Here is a 16,556-nt window from a genome sequence, read left to right on the forward strand (position 1 = left end):
CCAGTCAGTGAGTTCCAGGTCCAATAGGGACTCTATCACAAAATGTGATGGGGGGAGTGATAGACCCCCCCTTCTCCATGTGCATACACATATGAACACATGCATGCACATATATTATATGCACACATAACAAATGACAATAGGAGAAAAGAAAGCGATCTTACAAAATGGTAACAACGACAGTAGAGAGAAGCCTAGACACATCTTTCTGCAGGGAGGTGCCCGTCTGCTGCGATGGCTGCACTGGGCAGCACAGCCTAAGAGGCCACACATCACAGAACAAGAAGGACCTGGGGAACATGAGCTTTGGCTTTAACACACTCGTTTTTGTCACAAGGGTTCACAGAACCCTCAGTGTCTATACTTCGAATCCACCAGTGAGACAAAATACAAGAACCTGATGCCATTTCAATATTTTTCAAACCACCTAAAATCCCACTGGGGGCCGAGAGCTAAAAACATCTTCCTGCTGCGAAGGGTTCCCAGGTCCTTTCCCAACAGTAACGTGTACTCGTGTTTTACAAACACCAATATGGAAAGGAAAATGAAAAAAAATGAGAAAACAAAGTGGTAACCTTCAAGAAGTGAGGCTATCACAAGCACCTGTTTTATACACACGAAATCCACCCATCCTTAGAGCAATCACTACTCCCTCTGGAGGAGCTAAGCTTACCGGCTGCCCCGAGAGAGTTCTGCGCCCAACACTGGAAACAAACATGAAACCACTGAGTTTGACTAAAACTGGATGGACCGTTACAGCCTGCACTGTGCCTGTCATAAAAACCATGTGACAAAAGTCCAAATCACCCGCGTCACTCCACTTTATTGTAGGCTTTGTCGATATGAATGTGGACTCAGAGGTGGGGAACATCCTCGGCTTACAAAAACATCAGTAAGACAAGAGAAAGAGAGGCAATTCCCTCACGCTTGGGTTAAACACACACTTCGCTTGGTAACCAGCAGTTATTCTAAGACAAACTCCAAAAGGAAAAAAAAGTGTAGCTCAGACAGACAGCACAGGCAACCATCCAATCACTCCTTTATGATCTCCAGCTAAGTGCCTCCACAATACACTTTAAATACAGACAAGTTAGGAAAACCAGACGACCAGGAGCGTGCGCCCGGCAGGGGGTCGGGGATGTCTTAGAATTAGCAAGTGTTATTTTTCTGGATTCTGATGTTTTTCTTTTCCTGCAGCTGCTTTGAACAATTTTATAGTTTTGTCACACATTTCGTGGAGAAGTTCCCCGCGGTGCGAACGCGGAGCAGTCAGCAATGCTTACCTTCGCTTTAAAGATTACTGTCGTCCGCGCTCACGCCCTCGCTCCAGCACTGAGCGGGGCAATACTCTGAGAGATAAATCCTCCCATCCTCTCCATCCGGAGCTCCTGTGAGATGTGACGCTAGGAAAGGCCGGCAGGCAGTGCCTCTGAACAAATCACAAGTCCCTAATTGCTGCCTAGCTCTAATTACTACAGAGGAGTGTGTTTGCAACAGAATTCCAGGAAGAGGGCAGGCTACCTTCTGACGACAGCCAACCAAATATATCCTAAAAGACTGACAAGTCACTTTCTTTGTTTTGTTTTGTTTGTTTTTGTTTTCTCAGTCCCCCATACACTCACTCCACCTGTGGCAAGATGAATCTGATACCTGTTTCTCCCCCAACAAAACAGCCCAATACTCACAGAGCTCTCTCAGTGATTTAGAATTCTTGGTATCACATAGATTACAAGAGGTTGCTTTTTTCCCCTTTTCATAAATGGGCAGCTGGATCTAAAATTTAAATTTGCTTTTTATTTCAGAGTGGAACCTGTTCCCAAATGAACCTGCTTTGTATTCTGTTAGCAGCAAACAGTTTATTTACTAGCTGTTCGGAATGGGGGAGAAAAGCGCTTTCTTTCCCGTGGAAATTTAGGTTTTAAGTAAAGATCCAGAGCATATAATTAAAAAAGACTAAAGCTGATGACAATTTGATGTTGACAAGACTAGCAGTGATGTCAATGCAGTCCAACTCCAAACCCTAATTTCAGCTATATGGGGGAATGATCGTGTTGAAATTGGCACTTGTCTAGGCCTGGGAGTGAAATGATTCAGTATCTACTCTTATATTTAACTCAGGCCCCCTCCATCTCAGCCTGTCATTTGGCTCTGTGGTCAGAATGAGGGCGGTGATCTGCCCATGTTGCACAATGTGGCTGTGGCTGGGGCGGTGGGGACTGTGTGTGGTTTTGTCACCAATGCAGGTGAATTTGCTTAGAGAGCAACTCACTGATGTTTGCACAAGCACTGTGCAACTTAGTACAGCCAGAGCCAACACTTAGATGTACAAAACCCATCATGTCGGGTTTGCACCAGTCGTGAGCAGGGAAAGGTGAGCCGCCTAATAGAATCATCGGATGCAGAGTTCAGAGTGGTGGTCGTGAAGTCAGCTCTTAGATAGCGCGCTTCTCCAGTAAGCGCCGGCATGTGTAATGGTAAAACAGCACACCAAATGGGAACATGCTAGGCTAGCTCTGAGCTTATTTCCCTCTAACTAACGCTTGCGTAGTCTGACGTAATATTTACTCTCCAAGGACTAACAGAAAAGACAGTCATGCTGGGATTTAGTCTGTTTGTGAAATCAAACTTCCACCCATGATGCATCTCTCTTAAGGAGCCCATGGGTCAGGAGACAAAGTATTCTGCACCTGCCTGGAGTACTTTTCAGGACCACCTCTGGGTCTGTGATGAGCGAATTTTCAAACTTTATTTATCCTTCTATTAATGCTTCCTTTCAGTCAGGGTTCAAAAAGTGTGGGCCCCAGATGAGCTACATCAGCATCTCCCCAAACTGGGTGTGAAAAACAAATTCCTAGTCCCCACCCCAGGTCTTTGGGGGTGGGGCACTGCCAATCTGTGTTTTAACAAGTCCCACCCCCGGCAACCAGAAGCAGGCCGACTCTATTGGTGGGAAATGGGATGAAGATCGCTTACATCTCCGTGAGGGAGACTGTGGGCGGGACAAAAGCTCTATAGGCAGGAGGCATGTAAGTGGTTGTCTGAAGGATGGGAGGAGCCTGGAGGGACCGGCAGCAACTATGTATCTTGTGGTCCACCCACTCCAGACTTTCTTTAGACATTCCACTCTTGAGGAAAACTTAGTGCGTCCTAGGAACTGCAGTCACAACGGCTCTTTCTTTCCCCTCGACTTTTAACCCCTTCCAGAGTAGCCCACACTTGCATTGTCTCTAGTACGGTTTAGCAGGGTTTAGAAGCCTTTAAGGAGTCGTTCCTAACCTTTCTACCACTGGTTGAATACAATCCCACATCTCAGTTGTTTCTCTTCTGCGTTTCTAGCCACCTTCCAGATCCCTCCTGCTAGTAACACAGCGATACCTCACCTCCAACCTGCGCTGGATGAAAAGGAGTTATCACAACCTTGCCACGCCAGCTGCCCCCCCCCCGACCCCGGCTCACACTCCCCGGGGGTCTCTATTTCATAGTCTAGCACCAGGGGTTCCCATTCAGACTGTAGGAAATCTGATGCTGTGATGTTATGTTCTCCCTCTTCTGAGTTCTCCAGTAGGATTAGTGATGTGTATGACATCAGTCTCCTCTGCTTACCACACTTGTCCCCATCATCTGCAAGGAGACCCACACTGCTTGCTCCTCGATGTAGTAGCTATATAAGGCACTTGATGAAATACCTTGAATAAACGAAGGAATGAACGAAACAGTATCTATACTTCACTATAACAGTGCTGGAGGCCATTAAGGAAACACTCTTTCCTACTGGGTGGAGACCTATCATTTCAAGCTACCCCAAATATAAGAGTTAATCCACTCGGACAGATCAATCATCCTAAGAGACCACCCCTTGGGAGGGCAGATTCATGCACTACTACTCTGAAGAAGTGGGAGAAATAATTGTCCCTTTAACGAGAACGAGTTTTCCTTCCCAGCATCCTTGCTCTGTGCCGGCCAGGTCCCCCAGCCTCTTAGAGTCCTCACACAGGAAGTTCCCAGCCTCTTAGAGTCCTCACACAGGAAGTTCCCAGCCTCTTAGAGTCCTCACACAGGAAGTTCCCAGCCTCTTAGAGTCCTCACACAGGAAGTTCCCAGCCTCTTAGAATCCTCTCACAGGAAGTTGCGTCTCTCCTTTTCCTCTCCTTTAGGAATCTTTCGTTCAGACGCTGGCCAGAGCCTCAGCATCCTTTCTTGTGTACTCTGGGCTTCTGAATGCTTTTTCTGAGCTACCTTACTTTGGCTATGTGGCTGCTTTGCCTCCACACCTAACTCTAAAAGGCATTCTCTCTCTCCTCCACCTCCCCTCTCGATGCAGCTACTGAGACTTACAGCTTACCTTGTCCTGTGGTTTTTCTTTTCACCTTTGATAAAAATGCCCTTGAACATCCTACTGAGCCTGCTGTTGAATTCTTTTATTAAGGAGACTAAGAACCCCGAGAAGAACCTCAGTTTCCTTAGTAACGCATGGTACCCCAGATAGCACTCCTCAAAATTTCCAGTGCACTCACATAAAATGTGTACAAACTGTACTCAATATTAGCCAAGGGAATTCCTGAGAGCATCTTGAATCAACCATTTTCCTACTCAAGTGTTTTCCGTGGCTTTCCTTGGTGAGTTATAGGCGCTGAAATTTAACATACTCATTCAAATCTCCACTCTGCTACATGGTAACTGAACATTTCATGAATTAATTGCCTTTAAAGATATAATTCTCTCGTTTGAAGAGCAAGAATAAAATAATCATATTATCTCCTGAATAGGGCTGAGAGAAATAATGATGTAGGTTCTTATGACAGTGCCTAGGCTCTTGAAGGACTCTGGGAGTGTTATCATTGGTGTCACTTAGACATCACCATGGCTCTCTTCCAACGGCTTCAACTCAGCATCCACAGCCCTCTTCATATTTAACAGAACTATTTACTCCTTTAGGTTTTATAAAATCTGTGAAACACAGACTTCCACCAAGAGCAATGCCTACTTGTTTAGTTATCACCCCCTAATTGAATGGGCATGTGTTCTGGGTTCTATTGTTTCATTCATGCCATACCTCCCAGGATGTGTTCCCCATTTTGTCTTATTTTGAGTCCTTTTTGTTTAAACCTGCATTTTAGATACAATGTCCCTTCACATGATGTATTCTCTACGTTTATAAGGAAAGGATTTTGTTTTCTTCTAAGCCTGAGATGTATTTACTGCAACATTCATTACAATACTGAAGGCACTGGTTTGTGCATTACTGTGTTGGTACCTTCTTCTCGAGGAAAAGCAAAGTTCTTTGGGGTTAGACAATAGATTTGGCTCTTTCGCCTACTGCACTATCCAGAAAAGGTACTTAGTGAAATATCTTGAATAAATTCATGAATGAGATGAAGGGGATAGCATCTATAATTGATTAGAAGAGCCCCGCTATTACACACCAATTAATGGTATTATTTCCCACTGATAATTATGAACATCACCAAGGGTACAGGTCTACCCCTCACAAACGGGGTCCATTCTTTTATTTATTTATTTGTTTGTCTGTCTATCTGTCCGTCCGTCCGTCCGTCCATCCATCCATCCTCTATCTATCTATGTATCTAAGACAGGGTCTCATGTATGCCAGGCTGGCTTCATGTTCACTAGAGAGTTGAAGATGACCTTGAACTTCTCATTCTCCCACCTCCATCTCCTAAGTGCAGGGATTCCAGGTTTGCCCCACCACGCCTGGTGTTCCGGGTCCCGAGGACGGAACAAGGGCTTCCTGTAGGCTGTGCAAACCTCCTCCCTCTGAGCTGCACCTCCAGTCCTGCGATCGGAGTGCAGGATCCTGGAGCTCAGAAGCATTTTTCCTTGGACACAAGCTCACAGGTGAGCACTGACTTCCTGGGCAGACCTCAGGAGCTCTGTTAGACCACAGGGTAGCTGCATTGAACACAGCACTGTGCTAGCAACAGCACCTCGGTGGCAACACTACCACACTGGGCCTTGAAATGGAGGCAGCATCCTCTTTGTTTATGGCCTGTCTGCCTTGGAAAGCCTGAACTATGATCTCTCTGGTACGGGCAGACATACTCAGAGGGCGGTAACCAGAGCTCATTTTTCTGTGGGTGAAAAAAGTGCTTACTTTTTTGTGTGTGCGAACATGAACATGATCTTGTTAAGGAATCAATTTCTAATTGGTATAAAATCACAAAACAAATCCTATAAGAATTTAATATATTTGAAGCCTTTGGGCGTCTGAAATGACCATATTTTTAAACATAAAATCCAAATTTTATCTTCCTTTTTCTTCACTGTGAACTGTTGTAGTTGATGGTGGCCACAGACAGTCCTGCATCAGCACTTTGTATGAACTTCTTCTGACGGGGACACAGACTAATTGACCAACGTAATTACATCACTGGAGTGACCTGCAGTTTCAGAGTAACTCTTGAGAGAGTAAATAATCCCCTTCTAATGTAAAAACGATGGTGTTTCAATGGCGCAATGGTAGCTTTGTCTTGTCCAACTGTGCATACTCAAAGCAGGCAAACCTATAAAATCTCCATAGGCAAACCTATGGAGAAGTTACCAGAACTAGCCTTTGCTTCCTTTCTCTCTCAGTTAGACACACGGGCTCTGAAAAGTTGATCTCTAAAATAATGAGTGACCCATGAGACACATAAAAGTTTGTTAAGAATTACCAGGAAAGAAAAACAAAAACACAGCAAAATCAAACACAGGACTGCAGTACAGGAAGAAGATAGCCTTCAGCAAGGCTGGAATCTTCCCTGTGTTCACTAATACTTCCTCATCCAGGAGCCATGCTTAAGACACACTAATAGCGCCAGCTCAAGAACCAACTACTGCCACAGAAGCAGAAACTAAAAGGTTTAGAATGGCCAGAGAAGGTGTCACTGAAAGTTGGGGTGTAAGCAAGATCTTAACACATGTACTTCTTCGGTGCTCCCCTTAGCTTTTCACCTGTATCCCAGCTACCACCAAATCCCATAGTTTCTACCTCCTACACAGACAGCAAACCTAGCTTCTTTCTGTGTCATTTCATGGCTCCAGACCACGTTTGTCCACGTTTGTCTGCCCTCCAGTTACCAGCTCTTACCAGGTCTACATGGAGTCACGGATGCTCTCCTACACTTGGTTCTCAACCCTGCAACCGAGCAAACTGCTTAAAAATCTCCATCTGATGATGCCAAAGTGAAAGGCTTTCCTACCACACTTTAAAGGAACTCATACAAGTTAGCATTGTCTGCAGTTACCACATGCTTAATTTAGTCTACATCTTCCTCCCCATTTCCCAAGGTCTTAGTCCCCTTTCTCTATTCCAGAATGCCCAATTACTACCTTCAGAAGAGGTTTCCTCATCATGGGGCTTCCCCCCGCCCCCAAGCCCAGCTATTTAGATGTTCCTTGTCTCCTCTCTGGAATTCAGTCAGCAAAAAAACAACAGCTATTTTTTCACAAGATCATCCCAGCTTCTGGAACAGTGCCAGGCCCACAGCAAGCACTCGGGAGACATCTTAAATGAACGGATGGCCACACGTCCTCCAGTCTATCCAATGAAGACACAATTTTGGTATTATATGATTTTTAAGTGCTTCTTATATATTATTAATGTTACAGTTTTCTTAGTATTTAGAAGGTTCTTATGAAGTCAGTAAAATTTAAAATAAAGTGGTATTTCATTATCACAGTTGGAAGACACACAACTGAAAAAGAAAATCCACCTTGGGTATGTGTAAGACTTGATATTTGCTCAGTCTACCGAATACTTTGTGTTTATCTCCATTTATAGGTGTGTAAATATGCTCAGCCAGGAACCTACTGACTTATATGTAGATTTGATCGAACAGGACAAAAGGAATAGCAGTGGTCCTGGTTAGAGCTTTCCGTAACCAGAAACCATTTTCCTGTAACCTGTAACCATTTTTCTGTCTGTAAATCTTTATCCTGAACTCCAAAGAGAACAACTCATTTATTCATCTGCTTATTTGTTTATTTATTTATTTATTTATTTATTCATTACTTATTGAAGTCAGGGCTTCAAGCATTCCAGCCAGTTTTACTATGTGGCTAAAGATGATCTTGCATTTTTGATTTCCCCTGCTTCCACTTTTTAAGCAATATATCTGTGCGCCATCAAGCTTAAGTATATGTGTGCTGGCAACCAAACCCAGGGTTCTGTGTATTATCAGGAAAGCACTCTACCAACTAAATTATATCCCTAGTCCTAATAATTTCCCCCCCTTCTCGTGTGTGTGTGTGTGTGTGTGTGTGTGTGTGTGTGTGTGTGTGTGGTATACACGGAAGGCAGAGGTCCATATCAGGTTTCTTCTTCAATTGTTCCCCCCACCACCACCCTTTTTAAGACATGGTCTCCCACTGACTTTATGACTTTGCTAGACTGACCAGCCAGCCACAGGGGTCTTCCTGTCTCTGCTCCACCAGAGTGGGACTGTAGGCACACACTGCCATGTGTAACTTTTTATTTGGGCCCTGAGGAATCTAAAAATCTCTTTCCTAAATGATCCATCTATCAATGCCCATGTCTTGCTAATATATTTTTAAGATCAAGTAACACTCCACGAGGTTATTGGTCATCTCTACATGTTTGTATATCAGTGACTCTCACACAAACAACTCTTGTGCACTTCCTCTCACAGGAGGTCTAAGAATTTTATCACATGTACTATTCATAGCCTGTGCGAAAAACGGCAATACGATATTACTTATTCCTAAATATGCATATTTTCTCTCAAATATTCTCAAGGTATGTTTTCCTCATTATTGCCAAATAAAGGTCAGATGCTTTGGATCATGTGGGAAATCACAAGGAAAATCTAAATCAAACCCCAAGCCACACCGTGCCTTTAATATCGGTGTGAAAACAGCATGGGTTTCTAGGACACACTGTGAAGTTGGAAGTGATAAGATAGCATATCTTAAAATGACTTGAGATCAAAAATGGCTCTGTGAGCAGATTCCCAGCTCGTGAAGAGTGTTCTTCTTAGATAGGTTAGAACGTGGGACACAGGCCTCACCCTACCATGCAAGGTTTTAAACTATGCAAACCACAGTGATTCCGTCACATTATTGGGTTAGGCTGTTTATGAAGCAAGGTCACCATTCAATAATAATGCCAAGATTAAATTCCAGCAGGACTCTGGCTGTTCTGGCCCTCGTATAAGGCCCTCTGTTTATCCCTCCATTTCAAAGAGATTAATGAGTTGTCTTAAATGGGAATGAATGAATGGGTCAAGCTGGAGTCAAGTTGGGTGAGCACGTTTATGGGTGCAACATGACCCCCCCATGTAATAAATCTTTCTAGAAGTAGATCTTCTTTTCCAAATGGGCCCCGTCTTTCCTGTCTTCGCGTTTCTCATAAGGGATTTGGCAGAGGGGACATTCTGAATCTGACAGGCCACCCCTGCTGACAACGGCTTTATATAGCCATCAGCCGGAAACTTTCCCTGGGGCACGTAGGGGATCAGAACTGTTGAGTCATGTCTCGCCAAGGGAGTCTGGCGCCTCTCAGCCCTCTGCCCACCCCATCCATCCCAACACCAACAGCAACACGCCACTGTTGCAAGACAGCCAAGCTCCCAGCACTGGAGAAGGTGAGGGTGGCAGCCAGTACCATACTGGTTTAAGGAGGTTCTTTGTGCAGACAGTACAAGGAAGAGCAAGCTCCGCATTTCTGTGGCCTCTTTTTTTTTCTTCTAGTGTCAAAGTAAACTTTTTTTTTTTTTAGTTTATTAAAATATAAAAGTTTCCATTTTCGTCCCCCCTCCCAACACCCTCCCACTCCCCCCACTCCCTCTCCTCTTCCCTCTCCATCCCTAAGAGCAGTCCGGGTTTCCTGCCCTGTGGGTAGTTCAAGTTCAAGGATCTGGGAGCTTGAGAAGAAACGGGAAGGAATGTAGGGCCTTTCACCGACACTGGAGAAGCTTTACAGCAAGACCCAAGTTCAAAGCTTTACTCTCATTGTTCTCTACTGAGGAGACATAGAGGGATTGCTTCCGCTCTGGTTTCCTCATCAGAAAGATGTCTTTTCATTCTGGGTGGGAGATGATATTGTAGCACTCATAAAACGCACAATGGCGTGCCTGAAACAGAGTGCCACCTGTGGGGGAGGGTACCCTCTTTGCTTCTGTGATGCCAAGGGACCAGGTGACTCAAGTCCAAATTCAGAAAGCGCTCCAACATCCTCAGCAGATTCCATTTTCCCTGGCTTTGTCTCTGCTTTGGTTTTGATGCCAAGAGCCTTGGTTTAGGATCCAGGGACCTCCCCTTCTCTAGGAACTGGCTGCAGATATGAGCAGTCTCAAGCTTATTTTTCAGAGAGAGAGAAATCTGATTAACTCAGCTTTCGAAAGACCGTGATTCAGAGAGATTAAAAAATACTTACATGCTTCTAAAGAGTTACAGGCAAACAGAATATCTTTTTGTAAATCAGATTCGGTTTTAAATTTACCGGAAGAGCCTGCGAGTACAGGGACTCTACAGTGGATCACTCTGTAGGTAACTACTTACATCGCAACTGCATATTTAATCCGGAATATTTCAGTATTCTGCATGCGATTCAGACTTTTCCCATGCCAAGTTTAATCACACTATAGTGCACGGTGGAATCACATCCGTAGTGACTGGCTTCCATGCACAATTTACAAGGAGACTGAAGGGCAGGTTACGCTCCAGTTGAATAGAAAGGGAAAGGAAGAACGGTACAAAGTTCCCGCCCAACTAGGCAGAATCTTAATTATCCCGTGTGAAACATGCTGCGTACATGAAGAGACAGAGGTTCTGAAAGGGCCCTGCGCTCTGCCCAAGGTCATCACAATGGCTCTGGACAATGAGGAGCGGCAGCTGTGAAGATCATGTCGGTGATTATGAAGATGATGACAGCACCGTGATCTACGGAGCAGTTGCTTGAGCTAAGCCTCTTAAAGACTTTAACCTCTCCTACTTGAGCTACAACCCGCAGGAAGATTTTATTACCTCTGCTCAGCAGATCAAGCACTCTGCCCAGGGCTCGAAGGGTCAGAAAATGGACAACTCAGAAATCAAACCAACTCAGAACTCTGCCACGGCCTGCAAGGCTGCTCTCAAGCGCTACTTGACATTGCTTCCCAGGACACGACGGGGAGGAGACACTCGCGATCTTGAAACATAAGTTGTGAAAAGGCTACGTAGGAAAGACATAGCTCTCAGTCTAGTCACATATTTGGATGCAGTTTTAAAATAACTGGAATGCAATGTCCACATCAGACACAATCTTTCTGGTCACACCCCTCTTTAGTCTACAGGTCTACATGAAATCTGTGTTCTTCCCTTCCAGACCTCATTATGGGGTTCTGTAAGCATGTGCACTGATGGCTCCAAAACTGCTTCCAATGCTTGCCTAGGATGCCTTTCCAGATCTGCCCCTGAGGTGGACAGACAAGGTGCCTGCTTTCAGGAGCTGTAGTGGAAGTTTGGGCTTGGAGGTGGGGCATAGGTCATGGAGCAAGACAGGAGGCAGGCCTGCCTCTGTGCTTTTGTACTGAACGGCAAAGGATCCTGGGCTTCTAAAAGAATACTCAGCCATCTTACATCCTAAAACTCAAGAACTGGGGTTCAGAACGTCGCACAGAGGAAAGGTACTGTCAGCAAAACATGGTAACTCATTGGTTCTGGGCTGTTAACTAATGGACTAGAGCCAAGGTTGGGGGGAGGGGGAAGAAAAGGCGCACAGGGGTAAGGATCAGCTCACAGGGAAACTCTGTCCTGGTCTTTGGTCTGAGCATCCCTCTAGGTCTGGGATTTGGGCTTCTGTTTTCAGTGTGCTACATGGAGACTGGGGGTTGAATCCCGTGTGGTACACTGTGATGAAACCCTCTCCTCACTCTGCATCTCCTAAGCAAGGAGGAAGGACAGACAAATACCAATCATGAATACAGGGGACTTTTGAGGGGGATCTCATCTATAGGTTGTTACTCATAGGTAATTATAACTTAAAAGTTATTAGTTATCATAAAAGTCCCTGGGACCGTTCACTAAATGACAAATAATCTAAATTTGTACAATTATATTTGGTTTTCAGGTATATCTTAAATATTATAGCAAGAATTTTTATTTAGTAAATATTTCAAGATCATGTTCTCAACTTTTTGAAGTTGGCTTATTAATCATGATCCTCTGAAAGTTTTAAGAAAGGTTACTTAGAGTAATTCATATCCTCCAAAACTTATCTTCTCGGACTTTACATGTGTATTTCATACTAAATTATACAAGCATTTACTTTTATCACCACATCTGAATTGTTTTCCCCTTAATCTCCAATATTGGTATTGGAATCAAAATGAACAAACAAATAAGTAAAAAGTAAAAAAAAATTAAGAAATAGTATTTAGGTTTGGATCACAGTATCTGTAATTTAAATTTCATTTTTCCAGACTAAAGAACTGCTAAACTAGTAGCTACAGAAAGAAAACCAAAGATCAAATCCAAAACTACTCAAGAATAAGGTCTGTGGTTTTTGAGAAACTTGTCAAAAGTGGAGTCTATTACTTTTCTCAATCAGACATGTCAAATTTACAGAGTTAGGTTTTACTTTTAAATTGAAAATATCTTTGAACCATTTAGCAACTGTCTTCTGCAAAGTTTTTAAGTTAAAAAATATACAAATCAATAGGACTTGAGGAGAGAAACAAAAAGCGGATGAGAGTGCTTTCAAGGGTGTCATTAATATTTCAAGGCAGCCAGGGGAAGAGGGGAAGGTCGTGGTCAGCAACGCCAAGGTTACTCAGGTCTAATGCCCCCGCGACTGTGGTAAAACTCCTAATTTCTTGACATTTCAGTGCCTTCATGAACAGGAGAAATAGAATAAAAACACACTCCTCAAACTGCCACGAGAAAGAATGAACTCTGACAGTCAGGTGGTAAAAAGTCTGGAGTTATTATTAGATAACATCTGATTTCGTGGTTACACAGAACTGGTTCTGTGAAATCAAAGGAATGGTTTTAAAATATCCTTTCTTGCCTATAGTGCTCCTACTGAAAAACTGAAAAAATAACAGAATCTTAACCTATGAGGAATGAAGAAATGAAAAAAAAATCATCCAAGTAAGAATGTCCTAATGAAATTACCACCCATACCCAGATTGAGGATTTAAAATCCTGTATACCAATTACTTTTAACACAGGTGAACACAGGTGAATAGTGACCTCTCCATCAAGCAAAGGGCAGAGGGCAGACTCTCACTCTCCGGTGGCTAAAACACTGAGCAGGACCGATACAATCAGTCAGCCAGCAGAGTCCCTGCTAAGCACCGCAAAGGACTACACCATCGCTAAGATAAACTTCCCTGTTTACCCTTCTCTAAGATTTTTCCAAATTTTTCTTATGTGCTCACAGTGAAGTCTATATCTCGTGAAAGCTAGAGACAAGCTATTTGTGTTTGGCTCTGGGCAAGGTCTTTATGCTTCGTATTGAATAGGAGCAGAAGAAGCTGGAAGAAAAAGAGCCAACTGATTAAATGTGAAATGTGCTAGATAACCACGAAAATAATAAACAATGAAGTGCTAGCATCATAGTCAAATTAATTATATTAGAGGGCACAGATCTTCTACCCAAACCAGATGGCAACGATACTAAGGAAAGAAAGTAGTCTAAAGTCAACTGTGTACCCACAGGTACCCTTCATAAACATGTGATGATGGAAGGGCTTGGCATCCTCAGCTCCGCTGCCTCCTGAGAGCAAGGAGAACATGGACCAAATAGAGAGAGAGACAGAGGGAAGAGGGAAGAGGGAGCTCTTGACTTCACTTCTTCTCATTCTTTCCTTCAAGCCCTTCATTTTATCCCTGCCTTCTGGATTTTCTCTTCACCCAGATTCTTCCCTGGCCTCAGTGACCAAGCAGACCTTCATCTTCCAGCTGTGTGGATGCTGATACTCAGGTTTTAGCACTGGTGTCTGGGGCTGCCATCATGACAGCCCTTCTTTAGAACTACAGAGGGACCACCGGGGAGTTGGCTCAGGAAGTGAAGGTTCTTGCTGTGTGAGTATGGGACCTGCGTGAGATCCCTGGGGCCAAGTAAATGGTGGAGACAGAACCGACTCCACGAATTTGTCCTCTGATCTCTGTGTGTGTAACAACACAAGCACGTTCCCCCAAGCCCTGGGTCACACACACACACGTGTAAAAGGCACTACTGACCCTTGAGCTCTTTGCTGACTCTGCTCCCAAGAGCTCATCCAGACACCTACAGTGCTGCCAACTGGGCACTCCATACGCACGAGTAAAGTTAAACTCACTTGTGCTGAGTTTCCTCTGGCAGAAAGAAATCACTAATCCTTAAGAAATATCCTGTTAAAATAAAACACACTTCTCGGGCTAGTGAGATGACTCAGCGGTTAAAGCTCTCTGGTTAGAACTCTTTCCAACTCACCTAATGCTAGAACTTGACTAAAAAAAGAAATGAAAATGCTGATTACTTGGAATTCTGCTTGGTTTACTGTAGACAGAGGTTGCTCGTTTGTTTCTCAGTCGCCCAGACTCGAAATAATTACACAGAAACTATATTAATTACAGGGCTGCTTGGCCCATAGCTTAGGCTTCTTATTAAAAACAAACGCTTACATCTTAAATTAACCCATTTCTATGAATCTATGTATTGCCACGAGACTCGTGGTTTACCGGTAAGATTCTCTGGCATCTGTCTCCCCGACTCCACCTACTCTCTCTCTCTCTATCTCTTCCAGTCTGGCTATATTCTGCTAAGCCATTGGCCAAAGCAGCTTTATTTATTAACCAATAAAAGCAACACGTATACAGAAGGACGTCCTATATCAGCTTACCATCATTGTTTCATTTCCCCATACAAAGTATACAAACTTTAAGGAGTCACGTGACCTGCAGTGAAGCTCTATGAAACAGTCAACTCTGACCATGTCACGGAAGAAAGGCAGGGTCCCAAGGAAGACAACGAGCAGATGTGTGGAGAGTCTCGGGTTATTTCCCTCCTTACCAAAATTCTTTGTGAAGACTAAGTGGTAATTTAGTTGTGTCAAAATCTGTTGGTGTCAATAAAATAAACACCTTTTTTTATTAAATGTAAGGAAAGCATAGTGGAACTTTATCCTCCAAGAAAGACTTAGCCATTGCTACCCTGAGACCCCTAAGATTGGACCCACTGACACACCCCTTCTAGAGAGAGTTGGGGACGTCACCAAAGCTTCCCTGGAGACGACAGTCACTCCCTTCCTCCTGTCACCTCCCGCCCTTGACAAGCTGCATATACTGGCCGGCTGCACCAGGCCTTTGGAGACAGGAGGAGAAGTGCATGAAGACCTCAGTCACAGAGCTCCTAGGCTGGCATGCTTTTCTCTGGTGACGAGGCTGAGAGAGTCACTCGTTGGCTTACTGGGTACATTTAGATAACCATTTCTTTACTCTGGCATTGCTCTATGTGGGGTGGCTAGCTGGGGAAAGCAGCCTAACAGGCACACACACACACAGACACACAGACACACAGACACACACACACACACACACTAACCAAGTGCTGGTGTGTAAGTCCACAGAGTGTTTATGTTATTTAAATTGGAGTGTTCCTAGAGTTTCATTGAAAATCTACTAGAATTCCTCCATGGGTCTCCTTTTTAACACATTGCTAATTATACAGCCTTATGATGTATCATGCAATGTTTAGACACATCATTTGTACAGCGCTCAAATTAGGGCAATAACAGTCCCTGAAATGTCTGTTTGTGTGTGTGTGTGTGTGTGTGTGTGTGTGTCTGTGTGTGCGTGTGACAAAAGTATTTAAGATCCATTCTGGCGATTTTGGAATAGCCATTATACTACCATTGTTTATAGTTCTCTGTGGTGTGACATCAGAGGATTTACTCCTCTGATCTAACTTTCCCATAGTTGTCACTCATGAACCTTTCATTACTAATATTCCATGTGTGCGTTCAACTATGCACGTCTATGCACATGGTAGACGTGTGGAGCTCAAAACACAGCCCGAGGGAGATGCTTGTCCCCTCCTACCACGCAGGTCCTGGGCACCAGAAGGAAGTTAGGTTTGGTGTGTGGTGCCCTCTCCCACAGAGCCATCTTGCTGACCCTCTGCTTTTCAGTTTAGATGTAAGGGCTGAAACACTCTCAAGTGGCAAGGTCTTTGCAGAGGGCTTAGTTTCTTCCCTAGTCTGAGCCTTTCTTTGTTTTCTGTCAATCACATGTGGTGTCCGAGCATCCCAGCTTTATTTTTCTTCTCACTGGCTCCGAATCACAAGTGTTTATCTGTTCAGTCTGCCCAAGGTCTCAAATCCATTCAGCCGTCATCACCTCGTCCATGCGTTCATCCGTTCTCACCATCGTGGGCTGCTCCACTCCAGTTTTAATCTCTTCGCATTCATCTCCCACACTGCCCCGAGAGCAGTGTGTCTAATGCAGAGACTGGACCTCATCACTCTTCCGCGGATCGCCCCATCAGCACGCATCCACTCAACACATGATTGCCAGGCACTGCAAGCAAGATCCGCACACAGAGTTAGGAGTGGAGACCAGACAGACGAGGCCTC

The 16,556-nt window shown here is 44.2% G+C and overlaps 1 protein-coding gene across 5 annotated transcripts in view; it reads right to left on the minus strand.

Annotated features, from left to right (window-relative positions):
• Positions 1-16,556, minus strand: part of Znf385b (zinc finger protein 385B) — a 394,076-nt gene that overhangs the window by 112,106 nt on the left and 265,414 nt on the right. Inside the window, exon 1 of one of the 5 annotated variants that reach the window (XM_048425958.3) lies at positions 1,284-1,479. The exons of 3 other annotated variants lie outside the window; for them this stretch is intronic. The gene's annotated coding sequence lies outside the window, so the exon portion shown is untranslated. Of the gene's footprint in view, positions 1-673; positions 697-1,283; positions 1,480-16,556 lie in introns of those variants that run through there. One more of the 5 variants, XM_048425960.3, reaches the window with a different exon arrangement.

Source organism: Myodes glareolus, chromosome 21 (assembly GCF_982192425.1).
Source record: "Myodes glareolus chromosome 21, mMyoGla1.1, whole genome shotgun sequence".
Taxonomy (NCBI): Eukaryota; Metazoa; Chordata; class Mammalia; order Rodentia; family Cricetidae; genus Myodes; species Myodes glareolus.